This window comes from Schistocerca americana, chromosome X, assembly GCF_021461395.2.
Source record: "Schistocerca americana isolate TAMUIC-IGC-003095 chromosome X, iqSchAmer2.1, whole genome shotgun sequence".
Classification (NCBI taxonomy): Eukaryota; Metazoa; Arthropoda; class Insecta; order Orthoptera; family Acrididae; genus Schistocerca; species Schistocerca americana.
The window spans coordinates 818142368-818155061 of NC_060130.1; the positions used below are offsets into that span (position 1 = coordinate 818142368).

Consider the following 12694-nt stretch of genomic DNA (forward strand, 5'->3'; position numbering starts at 1 on the left):
TGCAAACATTCTAAGACGGCTACTCAAATTGTCTCCTATGCCATTAATATAGCTCAGGAAATATAGAGGGTCTATAACACTTCCTTGGGGAACGCCGGATATTGTTTCTGTTTAACTCGATGACTTTCGGTCTATTAATACGAACTGTGACCTTTCTGACAGGAAATCACGAATCCAGTCGCACAACTGAGGCGTTACTCCGTAAGCACGCAGTTTGGTTAGAAGACGCTTGTGAGGGACGAGTCGAAAGCCTTCTGGAAATCTAAAAATATGGAATCAATTTGACATCCCCTGTCGATAGCATTTATTACTTTATGAGTATAACGAGATAGTTGTGTTTCACAAGGACGATATTTTCTGAAACCGTGCTGACTATATGTCAATAAATCGTTTTCTTCGAGGTACTTCATAATGTTCGAGTACAGTATATGTTCCAAAACCCTACTACAAATCGACGTTAGTGATATAGGCCTGTTTCATGTTTCCTGCATATTTTCGTGCCAACACATCGCTTCACTTCACCAATATCTTTAATGCAAAATTTTTCTTGTACACTCTAAGGAGAAAAAAAGGAAAGCTAACACACCACGAATGAATTATCCGATGGGACGCGGAAAGCAGTAGATGTACACGCACAGACATACGAATGATAACAATTTCAGAAAAACGGAATGATTTAATCAAGAGAAAGAGCTTGGCAAACTTGCCAAGTCAGAAACGTGTGCATCCATCTCTGGCCCTTATGCAAGAAGTTATTCGGCTTGGCATTGACTGATAGAGTTGTTCGATGTCCTCTTGAGAGATATCGTGCCAAACTCTGTCCAATTGGTGCGTTACAGATCAAAACGAAAATTTCTGTTCCGACACTGACAATGTTGAGTGTTTATGGAAAAAGTTCAAGGCAATCGTAAAATGCGTTTTAGACAGGTACGTGCCGAGTAAAACTGTGAGGGACGGGAAAAACCCACCGTGGTACAACAACAAAGTTAGGAAACTACTGCGAAAGCAAAGAGAGCTCCACTCCAAGTTTAAACGCAGCCAAAACCTCTCAGACAAACAGAAGCTAAACGATGTCAAAGTTAGCGTAAGGAGGGCTATGCGTGAAGCGTTCATTGAATTCGAAAGTAAAATTCTATGTACCGGCTTGACAGAAAATCCTAGGAAGTTCTGGTCTTACGTTAAATCAGTAAGTGGCTCGAAACAGCATATCCAGACACTACGGGATGATGATGGCATTGAAACAGAGGATGACACGCGTAAAGCTGAAATACTAAACACCTTTTTCCAAAGCTGTTTCACAGAGGAAGACCGCACTGCAGTTCCTTCTCTAAATCTTCGCACAAACGAAAAAATGGCTGACATCGAAATAAGTGTCCAAGGAATAGAAAAGCAACTGGAATCACTCAATAGAGGAAAGTCCACTGGACCTGACGGGATACCAATTCGATTCTACACAGAGTACGCGAAAGAACTTGCCCCCCTTCTAACAGCCGTGTACCGCAAGTCTCTAGAGGAACGGAGGATTCCAAATGATTGGAGAAGAGCACAGATAGTCCCAGTCTTCAAGAAGGGTCGTCGAGCAGATGCGCAAAACTATAGACCTATATCTCTTACGTCGATCTCTTGTAGAATTTTAGAACATGTTTTTTGCTCGCGTATCATGTCATTTCTGGAAACCCAGAATCTACTATGTAGGAATCAACATGGATTCCGGAAACAGCGATCGTGTGAGACCCAACTCGCTTTATTTGTTCATGAGACCCAGAAAATATTAGATACAGGCTCCCAGGTAGATGCAATTTTTCTTGACTTCCGGAAGGCGTTCGATACAGTTCCGCACTGTCGCCTGATAAACAAAGTAAGAGCCTACGAAATATCAGACCAGCTGTGTGGCTGGATTGAAGAGTTTTTAGCAAACAGAACACAGCATGTTGTTATCAATGGAGAGACGTCTACAGACGTTAAAGTAACCTCTGGCGTGCCACAGGGGAGTGTTATGGGACCATTGCTTTTCACAATAAATATAAATGACTTAGTAGACAGTGTCGGAAGTTCCATGCGGCTTTTCGCGGATGATGCTGTAGTATACAGAGAAGTTGCAGCATTAGAAAATTGTAGCGAAATGCAGGAAGATCTGCAGCGGATAGGCACTTGGTGCAGGGAGTGGCAACTGACCCTTAACATAGACAAATGTAATGTATTGCGAATACATAGAAAGAAGGATCCTTTATTGTATGATTATATGATAGCGGAACAAACACTGGTAGCAGTTACTTCTGTAAAATATCTGGGAGTATGCGTGCGGAACGATTTGAAGTGGAATGATCATATAAAATTAATTGTTGGTAAGGCGGGTACCAGGTTGAGATTCATTGGGAGAGTGCTTAGAAAATGTAGTCCATCAACAAAGGAGGTGGCTTACAAAACACTCGTTCGACCTATACTTGAGTATTGCTCATCAGTGTGGGATCCGTACCAGATCGGTCTGACGGAGGAGATAGAGAAGATCCAAAGAAGAGCGGCGCGTTTTGTCACAGGGTTCTTTGGTAACCGTGATAGCGTTACGGAGATGTTTAATAAACTCAAGTGGCAGACTCTGCAAGAGAGGCGCTCTGCATCGCGGTGTAGCTTGCTCGCCAGGTTTCGAGAGGGTGCGTTTCTGGATGAGGTATCGAATATATTGCTTCCCCCTACTTATACCTACCGAGGAGATCACGAATGTAAAATTAGAGAGATTAGAGCGCGCACGGAGGCTTTCAGACAGTCGTTCTTCCCGCGAACCATACGCGACTGGAACAGGAAAGGGAGGTAATGACAGTGGCACGTAAAGCGCCCTCCGCCACACACCGTTGGGTGGCTTGCGGAGTATCAATGTAGACGTAGATGTAGATGTAATACATCGTCAAAATCCCGAGATGGTTGGGCAGCCCTGCCCATGATGCTACAAACGTTTTCAGTTGGGGAGAGATCCAGCGACCTTGCTGTCAAACGTAGGGTTTAGCAAGCTCGAAGACAAGCAGTAGAAACTCTCGCCGTGTACAGGCGGGCGTTATCTTGCTGAAATATAAGCCCAGGATGGCTTGCCATCAAGGGGAAAAAAACAGGTAGTATAATATCGTTGACGTACCGCTGTGCTGTAAGAGTACCGCGGATGACAACCAAAGGGGTCCCGCTATGAAAAGAAATGCCACCCAGACCATCACTCCTGTATGACGGGCGACAGTCAGGAAGGTATCCCACCTCAATCCGGGGCGTCTCCAGACACGTATCCAGCCTGGAATCTCATTGACTGGAGTAGATTTGACATAACTAATAAGTTCCGCTTCGAACTCAGCCCGGATGGCCAGCGACGACGCCCCGGATACCAACCTTCTGAGTGCAACTGTGGTAGTGACGTACAAATTCCCGTATCAGTGTCCCTTTACAGAAATGCACTTATTGCATCCACCTGATCCACGTCTAGGTTGTGCTTCTGTAGCCAAAGGAAATAGATAGCGAACCGAAGTGTATCTTACAACTGTGAGTAGACATCATAATTAACACCTTTTCTCTGAACTCATCCTTTAACCACTAATGTTGCCTTCTACCAAATTATTTCTCCCGTCTCATTTGTCTTCGTTTTTAATACCGACCTGCAAGGTAAAACACCTTTTCTTGGGGAAGATACGTGAGGCAATATTGACCCTACGACTTATTTTAGAAGCTAGATTAAGGAAAGGCAAACCTATGTTTCTAGCATTTGTAGACTTAGAGAAAGCTTTTGACAATGTTGACTGGAATACTCTCTCTCAAATTCTGAAGGTGTCAGGGGTAAAATACAGTGAGCGAAAGGCTATTTGCAATTTGTACAGGAACCAGATGGCAGTTATAAGAGTCCAGGGGCATGAAAGGGAAGCAGTGGTTGGGAAGGGACTGAGACAGGGTTGTAGCCTCTCCCCGATGTTATTCAATCTGTATATTGAGCAAGCAGTAATGGAAACAAAAGAAAGATTCGGAGTAGGAATTAAAATCCATGGAGAAGAAATAAAAACTTTGAGGTTCGCCGATGACATTGTAATTCTGTCAGACACAGCAAAGGATCTGGAAGAGAAGTTGAACGGAATGGACAGTGTCTTGAAAGGAGGATATAAGATGAACATCAACAAAAGCTAAACGAGGGTAATGGAATGTAGTCGAATTAAGTCGGGTGATGCTGAGGGAATTAGATTACGAAATGAGACACTTAAAGTAGTAAAGGAGTTTTGCTATTTGGGGAGCAAAATAACTGATGATGGTCGAAGTAGAGAGGATATAAAATGTAGACTGGCAATGGCAAGGAAAGCGTTTCTGAAGAAGAGAAATTTGTTAAGATCGAGTATAGATTTGAGTGTCAGGAAGTCGTTCCTGAAAGTATTTGTATGGAGTGTAGCCATGTATGGAAGTGAAACATGGACGATAAATAGCTTAGACAAGAAGAAAATAGAAGCTTTCGAAATGTGGTGCCACAGAAGAATGCTGAAGATTAGATGGGTGGATGACATAACTAATGAGGAGGTATTGAATAGGATTGGGGAGAAGAGCAGTTTGTGGCACGACTTGACTGGAAGAAGGGATCGGTGGGTAGGACATGTTCTGAGGCATCAAGGGATCACGAGTTTAGTATTGGAGGGCAGCGTGGAGGGTAAAAATCGTAGAGGGAGACCAAGAGATGAATACACTAAGCAGATTCAGCAGGATGTAGGCTGCAGTAGGTACTGGGAGATGAAGAAGCTTGCACAGGATAGAGTAGCATGGAGATCTGCATCAAACCAGTCTCAGGACTGCAGACCACAACAGCAACATGTACCAATGACCATGTTTCATTTTTTATCAGGGAGCTATATTCTTCATCCATCGTTTTCTTCCGCTGATCACCGTAAGCAGATGATACATCTTCTTTTACATTATGAGTATCATTCAGACGTGGTACTGGACAAAGTAAACCACGGTCGTCTTATGATTTCTCTCTGTACCGAATAATGTCTTTTCTTGGACCTAAGCTGTAATCTTGTATCGAAGTACAACCTTCTCCCATGCAGGCAACATCACCATCATTTTTATCTGAATGACATTCAACATCATTGGTCATACTCATCGTGAAAGTACCATCGTGTAGAATTACTGTTTGCGTTTGTTCTATGTTCTCTTCTGATTTCTTCTGTTTAATTTTTTCAGACGGTACAATGCTTCTCTCAGGTTAACAGCGTTACCATATAATATCACAGTTTACAGCATTCTGTAAAATTACCACCCTTCTACTCTTAATTATGTATATATCAATATCAACCAGACGATACCCAATGTTAGACTCACAATAGCCAACAAATACGAGCTTTCTGGACTTGGATTCTCAGTTTCGTGTTTGTCCTTACGAATTAAAATCATAACTTCTGACCAGAAAATGCGCGTATGTGATTAATCAGATATACTGTCTGACCTTACTTCCAAAGACGTGCTTCGATGAATCTTTTCGGCAGGTGATTTATTGGTAACGTAAGGAGCTGTCATTTTGCCTCTGCCCAGAGCTGTTTAGGTACACCAGAATCACAAGACACTCACTTTGGTCTTTCTACCAGTGTTCTGTTTATGCTCTCGGCAATCCCATTCTGCTGAGGAGAGTAAGGAGTAATCGTCTGATGCTTAATGCCATTTTTGTTCAAGAATTTTTCGAAATCTTTGTTATAGTACCCCTTAACGTTATCTGAGCGTATTGTTTTTATTTTAGTCTCCAGTTCATTTTCTACTATTTTTTTGTAAGCCTTGGAAGCTACCAGTACACTGAGTTTGCCTTTTAGAAAATACACATGCACATTTCTGGAATTATCATCTATGAAAGTAATGAAAAATTTCATACTCGCCAGTGATGCAGTTTCTATGAGACCACATATGTATGTGTGAATCAACTGTAATGGTTGTGAAGCTCTTGAATGAGCATTATTGAATGACAGTCTGGTTTGCTTCGTTTCGAGAAATGTGCATGTGACAGGTTCTTTACTGCTAGCAGAAGACCAACTTAAACCCTTCGTACATCTGATAGTCTATTAACTTAGTTAAAATTCAAATGTATCATGCACCAGTTTCGTGGAAGAATCGAATTTAAATTATCAGGACACGTTAGATTAGCGTTTACTTCTCTGCATGTGTTTAGAAAATACAGATTCTTTATCAATGTTGCCAATCACACAAACGTTTCCTCCCTGTTGTATATATCGCACACGTCATGCCTAAAATTTACTTAGTTTCCGTTTTTGGCTCTTGCGCTAACTGAGAAAAGATTTGTGCATTGGCTTCAGGTGACAGTTAGCAGTACATAATAATATACTTGGAAAAATGCTTGACACAATGTTGTCATGTCATACTTCTTATTACGACCTTTCCCTGCCACTGGACACCCTCCAGGTAAGAAAGAATACTATCACAACATCACATGTCATGCAAATCTTCACTTATGAAGAACAACTTAAGCATAGTCAAAATGTGTAAAACAATGATCATAAGTTTGCAGTAATAAGGCAGAGTGGTTCAGTCTATGGAAAGCGATAAACTTGCTGTCCAGAACTATCTAGGAGTAGTACCGCACCCCGGAATGGAGGCAACTCAAATTTCGTTGAACAATCTTCGAAAGTCAAATCTTGTGATCAGTACCTCGTGACTCACGATAGGCAGTCATCCTTTTACAAGCGCATAAAGTGCTTATTCTGTCGCAAACAAGGCCACAAGGCAGAAGTTCCTGTAGAGAATCAACGGCGCAACGTCAAGCACTCTACTTCCAACGGCGGTGCCGAAAATATGACGAATTGGTTTGATTCTAGTGTTGATAATTTTGAAAATAATATGTACAGGATTCTTTTTGAAGGTGATGAAGCAGTACTAGCGACTGTTGAACTCAATGGACACGTAAATCAATTTCAACTTGACCCTGATTCCTCTAAAACTTTCATGAACAGTACTACATACGCATTAATTGACGCCACGCAATTGTTCATATTTCAAGGGACAGTAACGAGTTATAATGATCACAGAATTAAATTCAAAGGCAGTTGTATTTTAGACGTCAATTATAAAAATAAAATAGTGTAGGCTCCGCTGCCAAACTCATGTGATTGGATTTTTTCCTAGCGCTGCGTTTCTCGGTTCAAGATTCGGCAGCCACATCCAGGTCACAGACGTCAGTGTGAACTATGCACTGCCGTACTCTCATTCGTTGGCTCCACCTCCAATACACCAGACCTCACATCGAGAAAAACTGGCTCATTCTTGTGGATATCCACACAGGCTACACTTACATCGTGAGGATCAACAGGACAGGGACGTCTCAAACGGTCCGGCCACTGAAACATTTTTCCGCTGTGGAGTGTCTTTCCCTCGATTTCGTGACGGGCAATGAAACCCAGTTTGCGAGTCGAGAGTTTGAGTCTTCATGCACGGCCTGTGGAATCCAGCCCCTATGCAGTGGGCCGTTTCATCGTGAATCGAATAGGGTCGCTGAACATTTAATTCAGATATTCAAGTAGCGAATGAAAAAGCTCGTGAATGTTTACACATTGGAGGGCATTTTACTAACTTTTCCCTCTTCTTATAAAAGCGCTCCACACAAACATCGGATTCGGAAACAGAAAAGAGCAACTCGCAGTCGGTGCTAAGATGTCGTGTGCAGTGGATCTGAAAGGAAAAAGGGAATGGTTTCCAGGGACAGTGGCTTGTTGTCTGGGCAATATAGTGTACCTCGTACTGACAGCAGACAGAGACACACGCTGGAAACACGTCAATGGACTCCGACCACGTGTCGAGATGGTTCTTTCTTCCAGAAATTATAGTTCTCTTTCAGTTACAGGTGCCAGCGATGCATCTTCCCCGGAGGGAGAAGGGGGAGCTACAACGCCGCAACAGCCTACCAACCCCGACGCCCTGTCATCACCTGATCTGCAAAGCCCAGCAGTATCAGCGAGGAGACAGACTACGAACAACGATAGCGACTGAAGAAAGAGGGGGGGGGGGGTGATGTTGTAGCCTACACTTCTACCCTTGCAGGGTAGGCCTCCCTTCCATCATAGCGGCGTTTGAGGTAGCGAGATCAGAAGCAGCGTGAGTTCCGGTGGATGTTCATCTGGACTGCTTTGCTACGTCAGTCACACGCAATTGAAGACATCATTCCGCTTGGAGGGCCAACGGGCAAGGAGCGTGTGATCTCCAGCAGTGGCAACCGGTCACAGGTATTAGGCATAGCAGTCCGTGCGGCGATATAAAGCGCGGCCTCAGTCTGCAAGACAGTCTTTGATGGGCAGTCCTCAGTAATCAGTCTTCAGTCCTCAGTCTTCAGCGATCTCAGTCTACAGTGAACAGTCAGCTGGCTTCAACTCAGTCCCTCGGAAAAGATCGTCTGGAGTTAGCAACTGCCATACTGGAACACCCCTCACAGTCTGAAAGGACTGGAACCACCACAGCCCATAGCGCAGCGACATGCCTACGGACTTGGTCTCTGGGCATGTGTCTACTACTGGAAGTGACTACCAGTTATGGAACTCGGTTCTCAGTCTGTACATCTCAAATGTTCAACTAGAGTTTGATGTTAAGGTAGTAGTGAATTATAGTAAACAAGTGTTCTTGTACCTGGTCTAATTTATTTGGCACAATCGTTGGAGTCCAAACACATCTGTAGTTCGATCAATAGTGTGACCCTTATATATACATGAGATGGATGTACGTATGTTTGTTTGTTTGTTTGTGTGAGTGTGAGTGTGTGTGTGTGTGTGTGTGTGTGTGTGTGTGTGTGTTGTGTTTGTATGGTCGACATCTCCTCCTAAACCACTGGACAGATTTCAATCGAATTTGGTACACATATACCTTATTGTCAGGCAACAATCGCTGTGAGGGTGGAACCACCTACGTACCAAAAGGGTGGAGTGGAAGTTAAAGACAAGCGTAGACCATGAAGCGTGAAAGCCTAAAATTTATTCCATGATGCAATAATTTACCAACAGCCGTATGTATTGTAGAAATTTATTTTATGAACTTCTTATGTGCTACCAGTTTCGGCATTACATTAATGTCATCTTCAGGCCCCACAAGTCATAGTTGTAAAATCGCTATACACGGAAGGAGCCATATAACTGGGTCCGTTAATCCAATCTCAATGCAACAGCTCTTGGTCGCCTGGCCACAAAGAGCTGTTGCATAACGAATTGATTCACGGATCCAGTTACATGGCTCCTTACGTGATAGCGATTTTACGACTATGACGTGTGGGGCCTGAAGATGACATTAATGTTATGCCGAAACTGGTAGCACATAAGAAGTTCATAAAATAAATTTCTACAATACATACGGCTGTTGGTAAATTATTGCATCAAGAAATACATGCCAGCCGTTGTCCCACAGTCCATAATGGATCAACAAAGATTAAAATTTATTCATCCAGTATCTGAGAATGAGAGTACTTAGTGACTTGCAACAGATTTTATACAAAATTTCAAACCTTTACGAAATTTTTCTTGCTGCCAACCCTACAGAATGATGAAAGGAAAAATGTTTATCGTCTACCACATTTCCGCTCTTCATGCAGTAAAAGTACTGGATGAGGCATGATGTTATAATATAAATTTAGACAACCTTGCTAATGGAGTGCAGCGATCTGGTGCAATATTTAGGCTACAATCAACACTCGAGATAGCAATAATATTTGTTTATTTACCGGTTTCGGCTTATGTTTAAGCCATCTTCATTATTTTTAGCCCCGTATGGCTGGTGCTGACGGCTCCTTGATTTACCACAATCGTACATGTCACGAGAAAAGCGACCACCCGCCAGCACCACCCATACGGGGCCAAAAAGTCTGAAGATAATTTAACAAAACCCGAAACCTGTTCATAAATATTAGTGCCATCTCGACTGTTGATTGTATCCTAAATGACGTTATAATTTATCACTTCTTTACTAATAACTGTATCCGCAACACATTTTACAGAACGTATGCATAAGTACCACCGAATGTAAGTGCAACATTATATCATTGGACGATACGTAGTGCTGGAGATATGATGTTATAATTAATGAGATGTGTGAAAAACTGCCGCATCATGCATGACGTTTAAATTTATTGCTTCTTTGCTACTGACCCTCTTAACAGTAAATTTCGTACACTGTATCCACATATACCGCTGAATGTACCTACAAAATTTTGTCATTGTACAACACATAGTTCAGGAGATATGACGCCATAAATATTAAACACAAGGCCAGACGCTGCGTGGTGCAAGTAAGAACCTACGTCATGTAATTCCAGGGGAAGTTTTATTTCGGCAACCGCGTATATACACATCAGCATCGCGTTTGTATTCGTCACTTAGTGTAGCAGTCATTTGCAATGACATTGTAGCCGGAAAAAATGGGAAAATTTCTAAACTAACTTTCTTACTTAGTGCTGTTTAAATGTCTGTCACGTTCTCAGTAACATTCTAATGTCATGGTGTGGAAAAGCAATTTTAAAATTTATTTCGTCTGTGTCCATTGGTGTGTGTTCAGGGCATCATAAAGTCTATCATCATAATCATTCAGTGTACTGAATGCTTAGTGTTGTGACCTCATTTCTTCTTACATGTCTTCAATAACTGAAATTTTGACAAGACGCTCCAACCACAGGGCTCTTCAGCTACTCTAAATATAACGCGAAGAGGTAGGCCGTTTACCGGCTTCACTTGACTCAGTCATCTACTTGCTGCTCTTCCTCATTGTCTTCTGCCTTTGATCTTGCCCTCCAAGATGATCTTTTCTAAATTATGTTTTCTCTGTTGAAAATGTGCCCTAGGAACTGGAAGTAGCTTTGACTTACACGGGAACCTTTCGTGATACTAAGTTCTTGTATAATGGAAGCGCCGGTCCTTCTTTCTGTCCCTGGTGCACGTAACATCTTCCTCCAACGCCACATCTCAAAGGCATCAGTTTGGCTTTTGCCATTGACTTTCATGGTACAAGTCTTGCAGCCGTACGAGAATCAAAGGAACACCAATGATTCCGCCAAGCGCATCTTCAATGTTTTGGATTTTGCCCGGTTCTGCCAGGTTTAAATGAGTCTAAGCATTGCGGCTGGGGTAGTGATGATTCATCGTTTCATGTTTTTTTCACTATTTAATATGTCATTGATCAGAGTTCCTAGACATACATAAAAATTCACTACTTTCACACCGAAAATATGGCTGATATTAGGTGTAGCACTAACAGATAACATAATATAAATATTACCATGACTTTTTGCGATATGTATGTTCCCTCTGAAATTTACAAACATACACATGCAGTAATTATGTCCGTACAGATATAGATACCGCAGTCACTAGACTGGCGATTCAATTTTGAAGAACGTCGTCTTTTATAAAAAAAATAACTGGTGTCATTATAATCTGCTGTCCGCCCCGATAGCCGAGTGGTCAGCGTGACGGATTGCCGTCTTGCGGGCCCCGGCTGGGTCAGGGATTTTCTCCGCTAAGGGACTGGGTGTTGTTCTGTCTTCATCATCATTTCATCCCCATCCGGCGCGTAGGTCTCCCAATGTGGCGTCGAATATAATAACACCCGCATCAAGGTAGCCGGACCTGCCCCACAAGGGGTTCCCAGCCAATGGCGCCAAATTCTCATTTCCATTTTTTCCCATTATAATCTGCTTATGAGTCTGCAATTAGACTCTTGCAATCATCAGCTACGGCGTATAAAATGAAGGTACGCGTGGAAGTTACAAGCAACGGCCGGCCGGAGTGGCCGAGAGGTTCTAGGCGCTTCAGTCTGGAACCGCGTGACCGCTATGGTCGCAGGTTCGAATCCTGCCTCGGGCATGGATGTTTGTGATGTCCGCAGGTTAGTTAGGTTTAAGTAGTTCTAAGTCCTAGGGGACTGATGACCTCAGAAGTAAAGTCCCATAGTGCTCAGAGCTATTTGAACCATTTTACAAGCAACGGACTTATATTTACAAAAACCTCATTAAAATGCTGAACGTGGTGAAGTGTGAGGCATCAAACTCATGCTGTCATTTTCGTTGCGTACTGAATGCACACAGGCACCATTGTTCATCGTAGACTACAGGAACAGAGCGTGTTTTATGGTTTGATCTATAGGTTAAAGCACTCCTAAACTGCATGAGAGGATTTTGCAAGCCTCTTTAAAAACTACCCAGCAGCGGCGATCCGACTTCCACTTAATTTTTGGTGTCAACATTAGCCACATTACTTTCATAAGCCATTGAATCAAAAACAATTATCCTAGTAGGCATGACGACGGCGGCAACGTATCGTGGCATGGGCTTAACGAGACAACTGTGGTTTTGGGGATACAATATCATTCAACCACACCACGTACAGCGAGATTAGTACTTAATGGCCTACCTTTTGATGTTCGCGTATTATCACCTATCTGGATATCAAAAATCTCCGTTGTAGGAATGAAAATGGATTCCGGAAAACCACGTAAAACCCATTTCATTCTGACAGTCACCGAAACCGGATACCGGCGCCAAAGCTGATGACGTATTCTTCGATTTCAGGATGGCATTCGATACAATTTCGCACTGTCGCCTAATGCGTGTACAGACTCGCTTTGTGAATGGATTGAAGAGTTTCTTGCAAAAACAACTCAGCATGTCACCTTTCATAAAACGAAGCATTTAGACGGATAATTAGTTTCTGGCTTG

At 42.7% G+C, this 12694-nt stretch overlaps 1 protein-coding gene across 10 annotated transcripts in view; it reads right to left on the bottom strand.

Moving 5' to 3' along the window:
• Positions 1 to 12694, bottom strand: part of LOC124555503 (bestrophin-2-like) — a 674041-nt gene that overhangs the window by 352502 nt on the left and 308845 nt on the right. The window lies entirely within an intron of this gene.